Source organism: Taeniopygia guttata, chromosome 3 (assembly GCF_048771995.1).
Source record: "Taeniopygia guttata chromosome 3, bTaeGut7.mat, whole genome shotgun sequence".
Classification (NCBI taxonomy): Eukaryota; Metazoa; Chordata; class Aves; order Passeriformes; family Estrildidae; genus Taeniopygia; species Taeniopygia guttata.
The window spans coordinates 60,126,681-60,149,221 of record NC_133027.1 but is presented as its reverse complement, the minus strand read 5'-3'; the positions used below and the strand labels follow the sequence as shown (position 1 = coordinate 60,149,221).

Here is a 22,541-nt window from a genome sequence, read left to right as displayed (position 1 = left end):
CTAAACAGTGATGTAATTAAAGAGCAGCAAAGTTTACTATGGGAAGGCTTCTCTGGAGTCCATGTATGTATTCAGCTAGCAGAGGAACAAGCTACATTTGTTTTGGAAATGTGTTATGATAAATTCTCAGTTGAATTTTTAAATAATTTGATTTTTTAAAATGAGGAAAACTTCGGCACTGGTATGAATCGGATCCAGATCTATCTTTTTAAGAGTGTGGAAACGCTTCAGAGACAGCATCTGCTTAACCTTTCACATGCTGTTGTGGAAAAGGATGGTTGTTTTTTCCATCACACACTGTGCTAAGTATTACAAATTTAGATATTATAATTATAAATACTTATTTTGAATTCAACTGTCCTACCTTTCTTCAGATTAGCCACACTGACACATATATTACTACAAAGCTGGGGCAAGTGTCATGTTGGACAGGTCAATAAAATGCAGTGAAGCATGTGACAATAGTCCATCATTAGTTGTTTTACTGCTGTATCTAAGCATTTGACTTGTTTGCCTGCAAGAATAAAATCTCATCTAGGCTTAACAGAGGTTTTATTTAAACGCCTCTGGGGTCAAGTGTGTGTCAAGATAAAGTTCAACAGCTCTATGAAGTCATCTATTTTCCATCAATCAGTTTGACAGCACTCAGCTCCCTTCACTAACACTTTTCCCTTACAGTCTCTGCACATATATTATTAAATGTTTTTACTTTCCTCTCTCCTGTTAATAACTTTTCCTATCTGTTCAAAATGTATTAAAAGTGCGGGATGAAGGGTGCTACCTCATTTGTCTGTAACCTCTTTTGCTGGCAGGTTTTGTTATTACAATTGTGGAAACTTTCATAGGTCATGTACCTGAAATAGCAGTGAACCCTACTGTCTTTGTGTTGCACATCCTTTGCACCATCTAGGCCAACACAAGGATGGCAAAAGGGGCCCTCAGGGGGCACCTTCACTTAGTGAAGGTGTGTGCTTCTTTGTGTGTGTGCTCATGCTCATGACACATCCTGGTTCGTTTATGATTGTACAAAAATGTCATTATAGCACTTGGAAGTAAGGTACAAATTGGAGTGAACATCAGAATATTTTCTATCCTCCTTGTTAGAGACAGTTTTCACAGTGGTAAGAGGTTACCAGCTGGAGCCCCCAAAATCAAGATTAAATCTATTTATAAATATATTTTCAGATTGTCTTGAAAAGCAAAAGAAGGGTGGCATGACCCCATTTGCAGGTAATACGCTGTTTTTTCAGATAGTCCATTGGAGGCAGATAATGAAGAGAGGCATAAGTTTCTTAAATCACTGTCTGATAAAATAGCAGGTGAAGTACAAGGATGAAAAAATGCAGAGATGATGGAACACATCCTGTAGTAGCTTATCTATCTGTCTATGAATATACACACACATTACATCCAAAGCATCCCAGTTTCACAAATTTTGTGATCAATATTCTGTTCTAGTGTTGTGGCTATTAGGAAAAATATCAAATTTTGACAAAAAAGGCTGTACTTGTTTTTCTTGACCTTACAGATAGAGTAAAACTGATGCTATCTAATTTACTGCTAACCAGTACTGACATGATATTATAAATATATTTATATTCATTCTTTCTGTAAACTTTCAGGACTCTGAATGGTACATTTCTTTTCTTGCTCTATGCTATTTGAACCAATGGAAATATTTATTTAGATGAAAACCAACAAAGATTGTGTCATTTTCTCCTTTTTGCCACGTTCTCTTGAAGGCAAAGCTACTAAAGTCACTAAGTTTGGATACTGTCTCAAGTCAGGCCAACTGAAAATAAATTGTTTGCATTTAACAGAACCTGAATAAACTAGAACTGAAGTTCAGTTTCAACTGATTGCCTACAGCTCTGCTATCTACTTTGATCACACTCTCCCAAGGAATATGCTTCTTAAAGTAGATAATGTCTGTATTATTTAAGGCATCATGCCATAATGTGTTTTTAAAGTAATTTAAGTGGTTATACCCGTTGCTCTGAACAGGATCTGGCTGTTGCAGCCACACAAGTGCTATCTGCTCTCCACAATGTCTAGAGGTGACAGATGGAAAGCTGAGTATCAGGAGCTTGGTGATGCAGCTTTGACATAATTCCCAGTGGAATGTGTCCCTGCTGCTCTTGACATACAGTTTCTTATACATTGTTTTATACTGCAGTATAAAGTTTAATCTGCCAATGAGCAAATGTATCTGAGTGATTTTTATTTAGGACAAAATATCTCCTGTTTCTGTCAGAGCACCTAAGACAGGGTCTGCAGAGTATGATAAACTGGAACTTGACAATTTGATATTGGATGTCATTAAATTGTATTTTGCTGATTAATCCTCCTGTCTGTCAGTATAGAATACCTTCTCATTTTCTGTCTAATTGTCTAATAAAGCAAGAAGATTTTTATCATATCATTTATATCACTTCAATAATTTGTATTCACCAGTACCATTTTTTCCCTAATATTCTTCCAAAATTTAGGATCCTAGTCTCCCATTTGTTCTCAGTCTGTTGCACTTTCTTTGTCTTATGGAAGCTTATTCTTTAATCTAAATGTATTGTGTACTGTGTTGTGCTGTTCCTTTAAAACTTGAGTAACACTCAAAGAGGAATCATGAGAGGAAAAGAGAAAGAAGTTATAGAGATATGGGGAGAAGGGTAAGTAGATAGCAGCTTTTCGCAATATTTTCTTAATTCGTAAAAGTATTTTGTCTGCAAGAATGAAAATAATCTCTTGTGATACTCTTTACTAGTGTCTGTCCATAATACTTACTGATGAAGCACCTCTTAGAAGGTAGGAAATATGCATTGGAAAATGAACTGGGTAAGCCAGAGCACCACTGTTTTCAATCTGTGGTACATGTGCTGCCTTGTCAGAGGGAGTGGAAAACTGTAAACTCATTTTCATTCAATCCCAGTAGCTTAGAAAATTACTAATATTAAAAAAAAAATCAAATACAGGACTAAATGCAATTTTAATTTAAGATTACTGCAGATGCAGATTCTCAAATGAATGTTTTCTATCCAATTAGGTGCCAGGAAGCAAAAAATCTCACTGCAAATCTCTGTGGTGAATCAGTGTTAGACCATGGCCAGAAATACCTCTGATAATCTTGAATGCAATGATTAATGTACAACCTAAGAGGTGACATTTTATGTCAAAAGATAAGAGCCATTTTAGTGTATCAGTGCCTTTTTGGCTCAAATAATGGTGATTAATTCCATTCTCCTGGAATGCTTCCAGCTATCTCAAGTGAGTGCCTGGTTCTTTCAGGAGAAATACTGAAGTAAATCTAAATAAAGTATCCCATTTCAGATGGGACAGTCTTTAAAGAAAAAGAGAACATCTTGACCACTGATTTTTTGTTTGACAAGCTACATAGTCTGAAATGATAATGGATTTCATTGGCATTGCAGTGCACTATTTTGCAAACCTGAATTCTAACCATCTGAAGGGATAGACGTATGTAGAAGAACTGGGCCATGTGTATGAAATGGAGAATGCAGAAAAGCAGAAATTAGAAAGTAAGAAAAAAAAGGTTGCTGTAACGACAGAGAAAATAAGTGGTTATTGTGTCCCTGCTGAATTCACATGAGAAAATAATCTTCATAAGGAGATGGTCTGCCCAGAGGAAATGCAGATGATGTTATAATTAAAGAAACACACACAAAAGTGCACAATACAAGTTTATAATCTTGTTAGTCAGGATACTATGATTACTCTAGCCCTAGAAGCTGCAGCATAACTTCTAAGAGAAAGAATGAAGGATGCTGGTGATATTCATAGTGAGCAATGTATAACAATGGCTGTGCAAATGAATTTTCAGATATTTTTATTGTCCTAAAGGTGATGGATGAATGCAAGTATGCTGTTCTGTTACCAGAACCCACAGCCAGCAGGCATTTCTATGGCATTAGTCAAAGATCTATGCAAGGTGAGCAGAGAAGCAGGTCTAAAAGATATCATTTAGGTTTGATGATGAAATGTAGTAATTCTTTGGGTTTGACCAGAGGCACCACACAGCTAAACATGGCAGAATTCAAACTTCTAAGACAGAAAAGACTATGAGCTTGCTGGAGAAGGAAGAATAGTTTGATGAGCTGAGCTCCCTGTATGCAGTTTGATCACTTACCAATTCTATGCATGTTGTATAAACTCACGTCTTCTGCATTTCAGTATTTGCATTAGGAGATTGTTCTGTCTATTCTGTGTAGACTGGAAGATGTAAGAAGAATTATTTACTTCAATGTGCTGCAAAACTATAATGTTGTCCACAAATATGTGTGGACATGTCTTTCTTGTACAACATAAGCTAAAAAATACATCCTCTAAAAGATTATGAGAAAAAATAGATGTATGAAGTATATTTTTCTGTATAATGTAAGAAATGGTGTTATATACACAAATAACAACATAAACACAAAGAATAGATACAAACACACACACATATAATATATCCAGTCCATCTGGTTCTCTGTGTCTTGTATTTGCATCAAGTGTTGAAAATATGGACATATGTTCCTCTTCAAGTGAACAGCTGATGTAGCTTATAAATAGAGAGACTCAACAGAAAGGGACTCAGAGCTGTCAAAATGTGTGGGAATCCATAAGACCTGTTCTTACAGTATGACATAGTGCCCCAGTTACAAGGTTTTTCTTCAAAATTGTATTCTGAAAAGAAAAAAAAAAATAATCTCTAGCTATTTAAGTAGATAGATCCTGGGCTGAAAAGAAATTAACTAAGATTTAGGACATTCTTTATGACACTTTATAAATGATGTCATCTGATTCCACAGACCACTTGCTTGTGTCTCCTTAATATCAGGTCATAAAAGATTTGCTGAATGGTGCAAAAAGCCTCTGGTCCCTTCCATGAGGGATATTTTCATTTTGTCTTCCTTCCTTTTTCTATACATTGCAGGCAAGCAGAAAATTTGCTCTGCTGTAGGGAAAGGATCACACCTCAATTACAGAGAACATCAGGAAGGAGGAGAAATATAACCAAAGCACAATCCTATGGATTCTTTTAGCGAACAGGCAGGCCAACATGCTTGTTGAAATACAAAGAGGGAGAAAATGTGGTGAAAATGTACCAAGAAAAGGTAAATGTTTCCACATTTCCTAAAATCTAAGTGTGGGATCATGCCTTAACAAGCAGATATAGTGGAGACAGAGAAGAAAAATAATGACATATCAGTAAAAAGTGTTGAGGATTTCCCTAGGGCTATTTTAGCATTGAGTGCTGTCAACTTGGCTTCATTTCCTGTAATGCAGTTTGTCAGGTAGAGTACATTTCAAACTCCAACACATGCATAAGTTTGTGCTCTGCTGCGTTTTGTATGGACTTTAGAGACCACAGAGGGCCTCAATGTACACAGGGTATTGAGACAGCTGGGGAGATACCAGCATTATGATTTCAAGAGCTGAGACATGAGGTCTGACTGAGTCAGCTGTGCAGCATTTGCTGGATTTAGAAAGATGGAAGATACAGCAAGCATTGGATATGTACTGATACTCTTGATTCCCTCACAATCCCTGCCACAAATCTCTGACTCACAGGCCTCATGGCACATCCTAACGTTATGTGGAGAGAGGACAGTGAATTGTTTTAGATCTTAAATGTTAAAACATGTAACTTATCTAGTTTACATAACTATGTGTTCATGGAGCCGGAAGGCAGATCCCACACCTCCTGAAGCCATTGCAATGTTGGCTCTCAGAGAGGCTTGTATGTCTAAACAGGTGGCCATGACCACTGTGGTTTAAAATAGCAACACTCTAGATAGTTATGACATCCTTTCTCAGATCAGCTGATACAAAAATATCCTGATTGTCCTGCTTCAAATTATATCCATTGTATAAAACTATTTTGAAGATACCTGTCAATATAGGCAGAAGGAGCAAAAATATCAGACTTGATATCTTAAAACACATAATTGTAGAGTTAATGTAAATCAAGAGACCCTTATAAGCTACACTATGGTCACATGGTAAGGAAAGTATGAGTTAGATGTCTTACCTATGTCCCCATGAAGAGCATATTTTCAGAATCTTTTCTGCCTTGGTTTTGGCTGACCTCTGTTTTCAGCTTTACTTCAATGTGGGTTAGCTGTGGGTTCAAGGTCACTAGGATGATGTATGCCTTTGGCAGGGAAATGTCAGGGGGGTGTGGTCAGTGCAGAAGTAGGCAACACCCCTGATGGCAGCTGGCTGCCTCATGCTGCGTCCACATCAAGGCATCCCTGCTTGCTGCTTACCATCCCAGGCAATTAACCTTCTTCCTGTATGGAATCTTCATGCTCACAAGAGATGTCTATTGCAGAACACTTAGCACAAACTGGTATTTCATAAGGATGTGGTAAACCAACAAATATGAGAGGAAGAAGCCTGTGATTCTAATCACAAATATGATTAGCTGCCTAAAATACTCCCCCAAAGACACTTCAAAACGTTTGCTTGCAGCATTACATAGCTGGATATATTTTTCTTCAGCACATGACTGATCACTAGGACTCAAAATATGGAAACATCCCATTCCCCATCTGTGGGAATCCAGGGCTTCCCTCTGGCTGCCCTGGAGGGCCTGGGACCCTGGCAGGGGGTCAGGGACCCCCCTGTACAGAGCCCCGAGAGACACTGTCTCTGATCTCTGTCCATGGAAAAGAGTTTTCAATTTTACAGGATGAATTACAAGCTCTGAGTGTTTGATATGAGTAATAATTAAGTGTGGCACCGGTGCAAAAGTAAAATTATAGGATTCTAGGGGACAAGATGGAGGAAACTGGGTGTGTCTTGTCCTTTTCTTCTTCTTCATGCCCTCCATGTTTCACTGTAGTGTTGGCATTTTTCTGTTGGTTTAGGCTGGGGACACACTGTTCAACGTAGATGATAGATATTGGCACATTATTGTAAATATAGCACATGTAGTTTCTGGTATATAATGTTTGTAACATCCCACTGAGGGGCAGAGCCCCACACGCTGCCCGGCAGGACAGACCTGCGGCAGGGCAGCAGAACATGTTAGAGATAAGCAAGAATAAATAACCTTGAAAACCAGCACAGACGAATTATGACTTCTTCTTTGGCAACGGGGCAGAAAGACACAGATTTTTTACAATCTCAGAGTCATCAATACCTCATATTCCGACACCCATCAGTCTAGTCATTCTTTCTTCACGCTTTTGTGTGATGCTTGTCTCATCCTGCAGCTATATGTGAGCCATTTATTACATGCAGTGTCTTCCATTTCAGAAACTGGGTATTCACTATTCATTTCATTTTAAATTCTGCTCCTTTTCTGAATTAAGTTGAAGCTTAGCCTCATTCTTTCTACTGGATTAAGCCTTTTACAGTAACAACCTCCCAGCTGAGCAGCAGTGCCACTGGAGACAGCTAGCTGCCTTTTATATCCATCATTTCCCATTCTTCACCTGAACACTGTAATGGCAAAAGATTTGCCTTGTGTCATACTTTTTCTGAATATTTTTTCCACAGCATTTGAACTTATACACGCTGCCACAAATTTTTACTTAGAAGTTACTGGCTCAGCTTTTTGTTTAAGGACATTTCAGTTGCTGCGTTGCACATTATGGGTGCTGATGAGTTATTTCATTAATGTCAAACATGTCATGACTGAAACACTTTCTAAAATCATTCTGTAAAATCGCCTTTAATCAGATGGGCTTTTTCTAGAAGGCAGTAGATATCCTGAATTGCCAAAAATTACTGTCTATTAAATCCCAACAGTACACTTCCAGCTGAATTCTGTCAACTGTGACTCTCATCTGGGAAAGTGCTTCATGTCACTTAAAAAGGAGAATATGTCTTCCTGAAAAGTACCATTTCTTCAGCCGTATCTGTAGGTTTGTGCCCTCTGATGCCCATGTTACCATTCAAAATGTATTTTTTCAAATAAGAAATTAAGGCTATCAGTGTATTTAGTCTAAACTTCAGAAAGTAGCCTCACAAATATTCTGTTTTAGTGTGTTTATTTCCCTCTCTCCTCCAAATAGCTTTTTTTCAATATACAAGGTGTTTGCAATGCTGTTTTTCACAATAATTTAAGATCTCAATACTACAAAATGCTTTATTTTTTTATCATTCCTGCTATGTTTTTGTTAACTTACTATATAAAATTAAAATATTGTTTAAGTAACTGCAGCAGCTAGAGCAAAGCAGTGATTAAGTTTTCTCTCAGGTCAATAAACCTGACCAAAATCCATCTACTAATAGGTATGTGCATGAAGTGTGTTAGGTTTCAGAAGAGCCCAGCCAGTACTGGGGGAATATTCAGTTTCCTCATGAGAAATAGTAGGCCAAAGATATGTTATTATTAAAAGTTTGTGAGAAAGAGCCTGTTTCACATTCCAGCAGTAGTTTAGACTTCTGAGTATTTAAATTCTCAGCTGCTGATGCTAAAAATTCAAGTGAAGATAAAACTTTGCAGTGGAAAAATCTCCTTCCTAATTGAGGATATTTTGTGGCTTGAAACATCATAATGCTTGGAATGTTTTGCTAAGCTGTCTTTATTTAGACAGAATCCAACCCAAAATGCCAGCTGTGCAAACTTATTAACACATCCTTTAGTTTGTGGTGACTCATTACACAGGGGCGACATATAAACAATTACCCTTGCCATTCTGTTCAGTTTAATTATGCGAGATTTGATGAGACTGGTTGTTGCAAATGAGAGCACAGGGACAGCAGGAATCTAAAACTATGAGAGAAATGTGTGCATATTAATATGACTTCTACATATGATTTTGCTGAATGGTAAGAGCATTTCCATAGTGTTTTGTATATGTATTGCCTGCTCTACCTGACAGTGTATTTTATGCTACCAGACTATGTGAGCCGTTGGACTGCAATGTACAGCATGCACCTTTGAGTTAAACTTGCATTAAAAAATATTAAATTGTGGATAGTCAAGGTAATCACGAGTGATACAACCATTTATTTTCAAGAGATGACTAAGAGACTAGGCAAGCTATGCCTACGTGTCAGTCAGACTAATTAAAAGGACTTGCTGCTGGGTTTATCATGACAGGGTAGAACAATTAAGCCTCTGATCATGCTTTCAGAAACAGATAATTCAGATAATTCCTGATACTCCAGATAATTTCTCAGTTGAGGAAAAAAATTTCTTTGTTCTACCTGATCAGTTCAGCAGTGATATGCAAAGACTCTGAAAATGAAATGTCAGGAGGGCTTAACTCTTCCTGAAGAAAACTCAGCATGACTGTTTACTTCTGAGTCTTTAGCTGACATTTTCACCGGATCACCCAATGATACTTTTTGTCCAGGTTACTTTCAACTCCTGGCCAGTTAAATGAGAATTCAATGGGCTCTTATGTCATGTTGCTAAAGGTTAGGAGGAATCAGGCTTCATTCTTTACTGCCTAGCACTCTTTAAAATTATTCACTTCTGTCTGAAAGCTTTGATGAGAACTCTCCAAGATATCAGTATTTTGTTCTCTATTTTTACATGTACTATGCTCTGTATGGACAGTAGGATGATAAATAATGATGTTCTTCATTTCTAATGTACAGGTAATTTAATGGTATGTAGGTAATTTTTACTGCATTTGTTTATACATGAGTAAGAATTCAGATGAAATTTCTATCAGCTTGAAATAGTAAATTATTATAAATGGAATTGTATTTTTATGGTATTTTTTCTGGGCATCAGGAGACTTAATTTCATTTCCCCATTCATTCAAAAAAGGCATAAATCCATGTATTTTGGGTATCCTATAGCTTTTGAACCATTCAAAATTTATTTTGAATTACGTTGAGGAGTCTCTATTAGTAAGACTAATACGTGGATGACTAATCAGACAATACATCAGAAAGGAGTTTTTCAGCATGTCTTCTCCTCCATGCCTCAAATAGAGTGGCAAAATGGAGTAAAGATCAAATATAATGATCATATCATTACTTCTGCTCACTGCATTCCTTTCCCTCTATGCGTCATCCTTTTGCTGCACTTTGCAAAAGCTTGTTCTTAATTAGGATGTACATTGCTATATTAGTCCTATATCCATACTAAGTCAGTGTGTTCCCTTAATTATATCTGATCCTACATCACTGCAGCTAAAGAGGAGCTGTTACATGTAGGACAGTTCTAAGTCTTCAAGCCTAAGGAAATCTTTATATTGGGTACTATAACTTAATGCTATACAAACTTTACACCTTACTGGTAGAATAATCCAATTAAAGCCTTCTGTCTGTCACCTCCTTAAATTCCAGCATAAGCAGAAGTCTGTATCAATTTTAGCTCAAAATTCAGGAAATGGTTGCTGTGATACTTCAGGCAACACATTTAGTAAGAAGGCTTACATAAATCTGACAGCCTTCTAGGCATTAGAGCTGTCTGTCCTTTTATTTAGGGTCAACTAAATCCCATTAAATTGCTAATCAGACAGTCTAAGTAGTTATGATAAAATCCCTGTGCTGATGCAAAAGAAGCTACAGTCACAGAGATATCTGAAACAAAGTCAATGCTAGTTAGTGGGCAAGATGGTTTCCACTGGAATAAAATGAAAAGCTAAAGTCTTCTGTTAAAAAAAGAGAAAAAGAAAATTTCACAGTCTAATTTTGCCATCTCCTCACTTCTGTTATTCTGTTAGCAATTAATCTCTAAACAAATGTTTGTCTGTTTATTCCCTAGACCTGCAAGCAGCCGTCTGTTTCCTGTGCAGATCAAAGACATATGCAAGTACTTCCTAAAATATACAAAAACATGGATAGCTTATACTGGTATAACACAAGCAAACAAACAAAAATTTAAAAAACCCAGCAGAAATACTAAAGGATCAACTAATTTTCATTTGCATGAAATTTACTTCTAAAAATAAGTAAAAGTGCCAAGTGCTTACTTGTTCAGCACTGAAGAGATTTGCAATAGCCACAAAAACAAGTGTGGGCCAACCAGTTAGACATGGCAGAATTGTTTCCACAAGATTTGGAAGTGCCAACATGCTTAATAGTGTATTCATCAGATATTTATGAGTACTCGTGAAAGTTTCTTTTATTTCAGATACAAATGTGTTTCTATACATTTCTCACATCATTTTTCTTTATTGTTATTTCAGTTTTCTGTCTTGAATGTATAACAAAACCTTCAGTCTTTCTCGGCCCCTAAAAACCTTTGTTTTTGCATTTGGTTTAGCTCTCTCTCTTACTTCTTTTTAAATTGTATTTATTGCTCATTATACAACGTTTAAATTCTTGGCTGTTACATGCTAATGTAGATGGTTGTGGAATTGTGATAATGATTATTCTGTGAGCAGTGGAACTGATCAAGCCTGGCTTCCTATGGTTGGAATTATTGCTGTTTATGGAGCTGCTAATGCCACATGAAGTTTTCATGCTGCTGGAGTGCTCATACTAGCTCTCTCTTATATCGCTCTTCAATGTCTATAATAAAATTCATACCATGATCTTTTTCTTTCCAGGGCACTAATAGGGTCATTCATCCAGCCTATTTTCATGACATTTTTAGGTTGTTTATTATGCCTTTGAAGCCACTATTTATCTGTCATATCAGCTGGAATTGTCCAAAAGGTGTTAAATGGAAAATGTGGATAAACAGAGAATTATGTTTGCATATAAAAACACATGAAAAGTACTATTTCTTGAATCTCATAACTTTTGATAGCTGGACAAAAAAATGCAATCTAAGTCAATATAGGGACCACATTTTCCAGAGGTATCAGCTTTAAAAAACATGGTGAAAAATGAAAAAGGGTTGGTCATCTGCCTAAACATAAGAATCAGATATTATTTTAGAAACTCAAGCATATCCTTGAGCAGCATATCCTCCAGCAGCCCTTCCCTAAGTGTCTTATGTAGCATCTGTTTACAACTGCCGCACGGCTGTCTTTGATAGCCAGGTTATCTGAAATAAAAATAAATGCCTATGTTTGGGAAATTGAATCACTCCCTTAGAATTCTGGATCTTTAGGATTGAATATCTTCATAGAGATAATGGTACCTCTCTAACTGTGAATGGTATGGGAATGGCAGCAGTAGTAGTCAACATAAATAACTTTTTCCTGCATCATCCCAACAGGGACTTTGCATTTGAGGCTTCTGGAAACAAGGATTTATGTATTTTATAAACCCAGGGAACATAAATAGCTGATTCTGTTAACAGCAATTTTCTGTCCTGTTGTGCAGTTCTTAATTTCTTCCCTTTCCATTAAGGCTTTCCTCCAAAATTTAGAGGACTTTAATATAGGAAAAATTGCAAATCATATCCCTTAGGCTGAAAATAAATAGTGTCATCCATATAGGATATTTCCTTATTTATTATCTCTTCAGGTTTCAAGCAACATGACTGGAGTGAAGGGACATTAATCAAGTTGTCATCCTCCACTTTTCCCTCAGGTTTGTAAATCACACCACCATTGACATAATTAATGTATTTTCTTAGGCGAAGAACTTTCATAGGAGCACTCCAAGGATGAGGTGTGTGGAGAGTCGCTTTGCTAACTCTCTCTATTTAAACTTCACCTAAAAGAAAAAAAAAAAATTGAAACTTGTGGGCATTCAGATGAAAATGGAGGCATCTTTTTCAGAAACAAAAGAAACTCAAACAAAACAAAGCAATAAAGCAAGCTGTCCTTCTTTTTGAAATGGTTCTCCTGCGAGAAAGAAGATTTCTGAAGATCACGGAAGAAGAGAAAAAGGACCAATAACAAAATGACTGTGACTTTCCAGGTTAAGAGGGTCATCTCTGTGATCATTGCCATAGATATGCTCTGGATAAAATTTGTAATCCATAAAATTCGTAAAAGGCCTGGAACCCAGCACTTCTACTTGCTCTCTCAGCTAAGTGCTTTAGCTTGACACATTCAGTTCTTAGACTTAGGGGAAGCTTCTAGCAGCTTCTCAGAGAAGCCAGCTCTATACCTCCCCAGTACAAACACCTTGCCAAGTAAACCAAATACAGCTGTGGAGGGACACAGGCCTACCTTGAGTGCATCATTGAAGAGGCAGTTATTGTACAAATTTTTCTGAAGCAAACTCAGACTTGACCCTTACAACTGTTTTTGACCTTGTTGTTGCATCAGTGATACCCAGTGATGCTCTTCAGTGCTCCTGTATCCATTTAAATTTGGGCTGTCATTGCAGAGATTTTTCTTCATGAAAACCACTGAAATTACATATTTGAAAGCTATAATTCTCACAAACATTTTCTCATATACAGTTGCTTTCATTCAGTTTTCCAGGTTTGCTGATAAAATGTGTTCTGCTGATATTTGACCATATTACATCATTATTCCTTACTGATGCTTAAAGAACTTCTTCAATTGCTCAGGATGTGCACTTTCAGACAATGGGACTTCCAACTCTTTATTGTAACAAGAGGCTGAAAGTTCATGAGTCTTTGTTTATCTGTTCTTAAGTTTAAAGATCATGGTGACCAGGGGAGACACCTGAGGACTGGAAAAAAGCAAACATCACTTTTGTCTTCACAAAGGACAAGACAGGGGATCTGGGAAGTTACAAGGCAGTCAGTTTCACCTTGACCCTCAGGAAGTTATAAAGCAAATAAGCCTGGAAAACATTTGCAAATACCTGAAAATTAGGAAAGTAAATGGGCATAGTCAGCATAGATTGATGAATAAGAAAGCAACATAACCAACCTGAAAACTTTCTGTGATAAGATGACTGTCTTGATGGATGTGAGGAAAACAGGGGGTACTCCTTATATTGACTTTAGCAAGGCTTTTTGTCTCCCATAACATCCTCATAGACAAACTAACAAAACATTGACTAAATGGAGAATGAGGTGGACTAAAATATGCAGCTGCACTCAGATAGTTGTGATAACTGATGCAAAGTCCAGCTGGAGACAAGGAGCTATTGGTGTGCTGCAATGCTTGACTCTGGAGCCAATACTGGTTAGCATCTTTGTTAATGTCCTGGTGAGGGGGCAGAGAGCATTCACAGCAAATTTGCAAATGATACAGAATTGGAAGTCTGTAAGTTTGTGTATTAATTTGGAGCATATTACAGATGCAGTAACAGACAGGGTATATTTATTCTGTAGCAAACATAATTATTTGAACAGTTCTCATAATAGGCAGGCATATAGGCAAAGCCAAAGGAAGAAAAAGATCAGTACAAGTTCTAACTCTTATCTTACGGTCACTTAATCAAGTACTTGAAGAATTTTACTATTGGTATTGTCAGTTTGAGCTTTGGGGCAAGCACTGAGGGGCCCTAAGGACAGTATTATGTCCCATAATGGCTATATGTAATTGCTATGGAGGCATTTTGGACTAAATGTCTGGAATGCTTAAGATTCACAAAGGATGTTTTTTATGTCATTTGCATGTATTTGACTGCATCAAAAATGGTTCTTAAAACTGGAATGAGCAGGTTGTCTAAGATAATTGTCTCAATGCCTCTTGAAAGTGCTCTTGGGGAGAGAGCAGGGAAATTATATTTCAGAGCCAATCAGAAGTCCAGCAGTAGCTGTACACATGCTGGGCATCAACCCTTTCCTCAAGTAGTTGTGCTTGTACTTTCAATGAATACAGAAAAGAGAAATAAAGCTGTTATGAGAAACTCAGATTTCCATTTACAGTCTACATAATGCTGCTGTTTTCAAATAGTAATTTTAAGTAGTTGTTTTGCACAAGGGCATATAGGTCTGTTACGATCCCAGTAAAAAATTCACTTAAGTGCTATAAAATATCCTTTCAAATATTATGTATTAGGGTAAGACAGTAAAGAAGGAAAAAATGCAGATAATCTTACATCCATTTAAATGCTAAAAACCTTAGTTGTGCAGCTTTTAGTAGACCTCTGCTGCTGTGTACACACTGTCCAAACCCTGCCCATGGGAAGAGTGGCTTCCTTTACTATAGGAATTTCTTGAATAACTACATTCATGATTTCTGCTGTCAAACAGAAAGGATGCTCATGTAACGTTTTGCTGCACTTCTGGATAAAGTCAGGAACAGGAAGGTGTTGCAATTGCAGGTGCCCAGCAGGAGCAGCCTGTGGCAATAAGGCAGCTGGTGTGATCCTTCAGCTAAGTGTTTTGTGCAGCCCAGCACAGGCTTGAAGGCCACTCTGGATGTGCAGCACAGCAGGGTGAGGACTGGGTGTACTCAGGTAAACTTCTTTGCTGATCATTAACTTTTCCATGTATGATAGTGTCCCACTTGGGATCAGCACAGTACTATCTTTTAAACATTCATCATAATTTATGCAAAAATAATTTAGGAGACTTATTATATTGATTATACTCAGGCAATGCCTGTTTCATTTTGCTGAATGAGTTTTGCTGTGCTGCATTGTATGGTATACAAATTTCCCCAGCTACTCCTTTTTTCCTTTAAAAAGATTAGCTATTCTTTTCTAATAAAACATGTTTATGAACCTAGATTTACATTCAATATTTTTACTTGAGGTTTAAAAATCTAAAACTTTCAAAAAAAATAGTTAGAAAAACAAAATATCAAGTGCTCCAAAATGTACTTGATTTCAGCATTAGGTTGACATAATATGGAAAGTTGTACTAATTGCAGGCTATCTTAAACACTTTTATTTTTCAAGTAGTGACAGCTAATTTAATTTTAGCTGTAGTAAATTAAAATATTATTTTGATGTACCAAATATGTGAAGTCTTAGCCTGCTATTGAGCAATTTCATAAAAAAAAAAAATAAAGAAACAAAAGTTATTAATACAAAAAAAAATCGTGGTTGCTGTGAAACATTAGAGATTCTCAGTCATTTTGAAGCCTGGTAATACAGTATTTCTGAGGTAAACTTTCCCAGATGTTTTGTACTTCCCATATGAAATATTCATGAAAGAATGAAAAAGCACCCTCAGTCAAGATGTATTAGGTTGTCACTACTAATTGCAGTAGACATGTTAGTTTGTTGCACTGAGAAAATCACTCCAGCATAAAGTCAGAGGCTTCTAATGGAAATCAGTTCAGGTAACTTCATTTTGGCTTTTTTAAGATTTTTCTTAAAAGCTGGGAAGAGTAACAAACAAAGAGATCTAAGCAGGCAGTGGAAAGAACCCTGGGCAATCGGTGGAGATAACTTTTTTAAAACATCTCTATTCTGAACACAGGACAAAGCAAGGAAAGCTTGTGCTAGGCCAAGCTAGAGACATCAAAAATGAGGCGAATGAGAATTTCAATTGTCACAGTTGGACTTTTTACCACCATTGAGTCTATGCTGTAAAACCTGAACTGTGCAATGTTGGTTTAAAATAGAGACCTTTCAGAGGCTAAGGGAACATGCCAGTTGCTACAGTAATGGAAGGGCTCAAGCTGTGCTAAACAAGGTGAAAGCACAAGATTTTATTTGCTATGAAGGTGATTGCAGAAGTGATGAAAACAGATAAAAAGTAAAAACTCTAAGTAGCAGAGCTGTTGTTGTGTATTGAGCAGGAAGTGGTATGGTGGTTTGCAAATAAAAGTCACTATGAAGAATTGAGAGTTTACTTCAGGTCAGCTTGTAGATTTGTTGAGTACTTGTCTGTTTTGATTGCAATTTACTTCAAAAAATTACTATCTTGTGCAGGAGATAGTGGTGGAAATATCTGTTTGGCTTAGTCTTTGCTTTTTTTCTGTTGTCTGAGACTCAGCAAAACAACTGGTTGGTGAAATATTAAAGGCCATAATTACACTATTGTGCTTTGGCATTATTTTCCTGCCTCTCCTGTCTTGATTTTTAAGGGCTGCAAGGAGCTTGACTGACAAGATGTTGTCTTGACTGCAGTAATTAATCTGTTTTGCAGCATTCAGACTGCTAGCCCCTAAAGAGGGCTAGCAGTCTGGATATGAGAGGATGCTGGTGACTAAGTTCAATCAAGTGGATGCCTTAGTTCTGAGAGCTTCAGCAGAGGTACCGTTTTGCTTCATTATGCACATAAACAGACACCTTGAATGAATGGCCCTGCCCATCTTTTAACAGTGTCTTTGCTGGCAGGTGGATGGTATTATATCATTGGGCCTTAGGACAGCAAAGGAAAGAACATCAAGACATCAAGAAGTGGTGCAAGAGTTATTCTTTTGACTTCAGTTAAGAAAACTGAGCATCCACTCTAAGTAGGATTGATTATTTGCCCTGTTTTTTTTTTGTTTTTTTTTTTAATCCAGGGACCAGATCTCCTTCAGAAAGCTGGAGATCATGAAAGAGTTTTATTTGTAAAGCCATTAAGATGATGTTTTGCAAAGTTCTTCAATCAAATCAAAACTTCCACAAGAAGGTGCCTCAAAAGAGATAATCGTAACATTATTTTTCCAGGCTTCTGCAGGTACTATGCTTTAAACAAGCACTTTCTTGTATGTACAGGAGGCCTGGATATGTGCAGAACATCAACATTAAAAAGAGCCAACAAAGCTGACTGCTTGTGGAGGTAAAATAAAATACTAAAGTTACAGTATTCTTTGGATTCCCAGTAAGATGAATCATCCATTCCTCACTTTTAAACATGTACTTCATGGACGACAAAAATACTCCTTGAAACCGATCCTTTCATCATCTGAAGCTTATTTTTTCATTGACACATCAGAACAAGAGGAAGTGTCATTGTTTAGAGATTACATATTTGTCATATCTAAGGAAGGATCAAAAGCAAGTTACAGTTCCTTCTGGCTTTCTCCCAGGCTAGAATTTTCTATTTTCAGTATGTGCAGAAATGTGTTCTATTTTCAGAAATGTGCAGAAAGCTGTTTCTTTCAGCTTACAATATAGACATCTTTGGTATATGAATCAAATTAAATAACCAGTGGCATCCCAATTTCTTTTAGCAGAAAGTAATGACTGTGAGGAGGAAGCTTATTATTAATCACCTAAAAGAATGTGAAAGAATGGCTTTCTGAATGGAGAAACCAAGGAGCGACTTCAGAGATCTGAGTCAACTTCAAGTCCAACATTTTTTGATCTATGGCTATGTATGTATTGGCAAGTAAGGGAGAGTGTGGAGCAATCAGTGGTGAGGACTGAGTCAGAACTCTGATTTTATGTTGGTTTCTTTTTTTTTACTGCTCTATTTGGGCTTACATCCCCTATTTAACTCTAGTATATATCATGGCCTAACTGTGCATTAGCAGTTGGAGAGCATTAGTTGTGCTCTTGGAACAAAGTTTACCATTTAGTCTCACCCAAAGAAATGAAATTCATGCACTCTAAGACTCACTTCATGAAGTGATTTATTAAAAAATGGCAATGCAAGTGGATCCATTGACTTCTGCAGAGAGAAGTCACTTCTTTCTCCTCTGTAGGGTAAGTCTTGCACAGATCAATCCTTCCCACAACTGCAACAACTACAGTAATGGTGGGTAGAAACTGAGCGAGATAGTTCAGTCTGGAAGAGCCAGTGTCCTGTCTTCAAGGCTGGTGTGCAGGTCCTTGCTCCTAGCCTACTGCCTTAGGCAGTTGCTTCCTTATCTTATTTTTCAAACCAAGGCTGCCCATGTAATTGACTTATTTTTATAACTCGGAGTAAATACTTGGATTCTTAAATCAGTACTGCTGTGGTTGAACTGATAGGAAATGTAATAATCCATATAATTTATAGTATTCTATATAATTTTATGAGGGTTTGCCTATCATCCCTGGAATTACGAAATCAACATGATTTCAGTGATTGTCTTGTAAGGTCCAAAGGGCAAAACTCATTCTTTCATAGATGAGGTAATTCCCTGTTTTATAAGAAACTCATCCTTTTCACCTTCATATAGATTCTTATGGTTTAAAATGTTCAAATATATAAATATTGATTCCCCGAACTCCAAATTTTCTGAATTTCACAGGTCAAATATTGAGTGACTGAGTTTTGTTTAATATTCACTTGAATCAAATCCTTCACTAAAATATTTTGTCAACATTCCAGTTACCTTTTAAATTTAAATTTCTGTGTACCTCCACACACCCAAGTTCTCTGTAAGTGTAAGTTTACCGCAATGAAAGCTCGCTGACACAATTTATGTATTTTTTTTTCAGTATAACTGAAGCTATAGGTTAGTTTTTTAAAAATTTGTTTGAATTTAGAAAACAATCTCTGGTCAACTGCAGTTCAGATATTTCTATAAGTAGCCTGTTTAGTAATATAAGTAATTTGTTTGGAGTTGTGTCTAGTAAAGAAGAGTGAGGTACATATTGTGTTTTTATGGAGTTTATAACCATATAAGTTATACAGGAGATATTAGAAGTTGATCTTATTTTTCAGCTAGAGAATGGAGTCTCTTGAAGTCTCCTACAAGCATTGGTTTTGTGATTTTATTGAACAAATAATTTTGAGATGTCAGGTCCACAGAAGTGGTTTGTAAAGGACTGAAAAATGAATTTTCTTCAGCCTTCTGAAGTAGTCACCACCCTATAAAAGAATCTCTAATTGTGTATTTCTCAATCATCTAGGAAACAAAGCAAAAGGGAAAAAAAAAAAAAAAAGATGTTGCACTTTGTACTTTTCTACCCATAAATAGAATTTGAGAATATGGCGTTTTACTACTGTTTATCACTGAAAGGTACAGAATATAGTCAAGCTAATCATTATTTTATGCATCCTTACATATGTGTGTTCACATTTGACAACCTCGTGTAGGATGATGGAGAGCTGGAGGCTGGAAGGAAATCCTTCTTTTTTAATACAAATTCTTTGTCCAAGCTTACTGTCCCTTCACTGACTTGCTAGTAAAAGGATTTTTCCTCTCAAATATTTATAATTTGGCTGTTTTTTCATTTAGCTTTTTAGGCAAAAGGCCAAAAAGGGGATAGAATAGCCAAAAAATGTAAACAGGACTACAAGCCTTGCCTCATATTCCACTGTATTGGTTGCTCAAAAAATACCAGACTGAATCATTAGCTTTGTTTGCATTTGCCAGGGCTATTTTTCAAAATTAATTAGCCCAAAACACTTATCAGCTAATTGTTTTAAAATGAGTCACTTCACCATTCTCTTTCCAGATAAAGAGCTGAAGAAATGATGAAGGGTGGTGATCAACACTAATGCATTTCACAAATGATATACAGCTGATGAAACAACTTATTGCAGTCAACTGGTCTTAGTGTCTGCTGCATGCACTACAGTTCATCCTGAACTCATCATAACCTCTTCTTGAGCAGGAACATGCTGGAAGGTAAGCAGACAAATGTAAAAGTATAGAATCTGGATGAAGCTTTCCTCTGTTCCAGCAAAGGCTGTGGCTGAGTGGATGATTTCACTGCATTTCATCTTCAGGGGTGAGACCTTATGGCTCTGGTGTGCAGAAACATAATTTATCTTGCTATGCAAGCAGCCCGTTGTTTACATATGAATGTGCTCTGGAAAATGACACAATCTTGTTCAAAGAACAGGATGTCTCCAAGTCTGTGTCTCCAGAAATGTTGTAACAGATATCTGATCTATAACTGTATAAAATCTAAACTTCATAAGAGTATGAAGTATTTTAAAATCTACTTGTCCATAATGAAATTCAGAACAGTCCAACCATTTTCTTCATTAAAGAAATAGTTGGAGTTTTGTGCTGTTCAGCAAAAAAAGGATGAAGAACTAGAAATAAATAAGGCAGGGAAGAAGAAAGGAGGTGAAACAGGAGTAAGAAATCACAGTATGAAGAGAGAAGAGGGGAATAATAGAAAGCAAGGAAAAAGAGACAAGTAATACAATGAAATAATACCAAAAATACATTTTCAGCAATGTATAAATTATTATCTATAAGCATTTATAAATGTAAAACTATTTTTTCTCTCTAAAAAATACACTAAATATTAAGTAAAAGACTGTAGGAAGTAAGTTATAATGTAAGATCCAATGTAAGCAAAATAACTTTGGAAATATTATAAATAAAACAACTTATAAATACAAATAAAATATTTTAAAACGTCAAAGTGCATAGTGTAACAATTAAGAAAGTTGAGCCACAGGTTTCATGCTTTGTTGTCTTTCAGAGACCTAAAAATAATTCTGATTTTTTGAGGCAAGACTTTGGGGGTTCTCACCTGCATGGAAATTGTGGTAGAATTGGAGAAAGAAAAAAAAAAAAAAAGCTCGTGGACATTAAACACTTCTAAAGGTGTAAATGTTCTCATACTTAAAAAAAAAAAAACAACCAACAAACCAGTAAATAGTTTCAGTCATATAAAATGGAAAAGAAATAAAAGTGGAAAAGCTTAACTTCTCATTTGTGTTTGAGTTGATTTGATGGGTAACACTGAAAGGATCCTTTACAGAGCCAGCAAGGGCAGGGTGCTGGGGGCTACCTAATCCTTTCCAAAGGATGCAGCCTGCCTGCCTTCAGACAGGTTTAATAAGAGTAATATTAGCCCCAGGTTCCCAGGAGAGCCTTGCAGGGGCCATTACAGCAGCTGCAAGCCAGGGCCTTCATGGGTATGTTTTAATCCTAGTCACAAAAGCACCAGAGAGCCTGGAAATCTGTTGTTTTGATTCTTTAAAATGTTTTCTTTTATAGGTTTTTTTTTGAAAGTTTTTAAGTTCTCATAAAACTTTGGCTTTCTGATGATGTTTACATATTTGAGAGTCAAAGTTCTTACACAATTTCATGTATAAATAGAATATTTATAATTTCTCTGTGGATGAAGAAAAAGGATTAATTGATCTTTAGACCAGTGTGGTTGGAGAGGTGGTAATTCCATCCTCCAATCCACAGTCACCTTTGGAATTCTATAAATACCAGCTGTTTGAATAAAACAAAGTCTTTTTCTCTTTAGAACTTACCAAGCTTCTGTGTACTCATTTCATGTCCAATAGCAACAGAAATCCAGGGACTTCCTAATGCAGAGGACAATCATTCAACCACAGAATTGAAAATCAGAATTAATACTTTAAAATCAGATGACGTAGTCTGAAATGAATGGCTTTTCAGGCTCTCCATTAGGTCTGCTCATCACTGCACTGGCAGGAGTTGTTCACCAGCTCTGCAGTTCCTACTGGGGGCTGCCTCACCAGCTTGGGGAGCTGCTCCTCTTGGACACTGGTGCCTCACACTGCTGCTTTAAATCCTCATCCTTCCATTGTTTCTTCCTCTTTAGTGTTGCACCTTGCTCCTTTGTCAGTCATCCCCACATCCCCCTGCTTGCATTTATTCAGGATGTTTTGACTAATAGCTAGTGTTTGAGGACTCTGCTTTTAACCCTCCTCCCTTTTGTGTATTTGGTTTTCTGTGAAAATTACAAGAAATAATAATAATTTTACTCATAATAATGAGCAAAATGTGTCCTTCAGAGATCTCCAAATTTATGCTTTTCTTTTATACCTTCATTTGTTTTTCCTATGCAACTTGAGCAGAACATCTGATCATTATTTAATTTCTAAGACTGCTAGTATACTTTATAAATCCCACATCTGAGAAGAATACCTTGTAAATGCCTTGTATCACTCCACACCCATTGCTTCATTATTGGGTCGTCTGGGATACGTTGTAGAATAATAACATAAACTATAATTTTCCAGTGTAAAGTGCTCTTTTCTAAATAATCTCTTCTCTGCTCTGCCCTTCTCTGTATTTTCCAAGTTTTATAGCTGAATGTTA

At 36.6% G+C, this 22,541-nt stretch overlaps 1 long non-coding RNA gene across 2 annotated transcripts in view; it reads left to right on the top strand.

Moving 5' to 3' along the window:
• The window catches only part of LOC115494348 (uncharacterized), a 178,847-nt gene that overhangs the window by 97,203 nt on the left and 59,103 nt on the right, over window positions 1–22,541 (top strand). For both annotated transcript variants that reach the window (XR_003959342.4, XR_012055067.1), the window contains exon 3: window positions 19,957–20,129. This is a non-coding gene — a long non-coding RNA (uncharacterized lncRNA). The remainder of the gene's footprint in view (window positions 1–19,956; window positions 20,130–22,541) is intronic.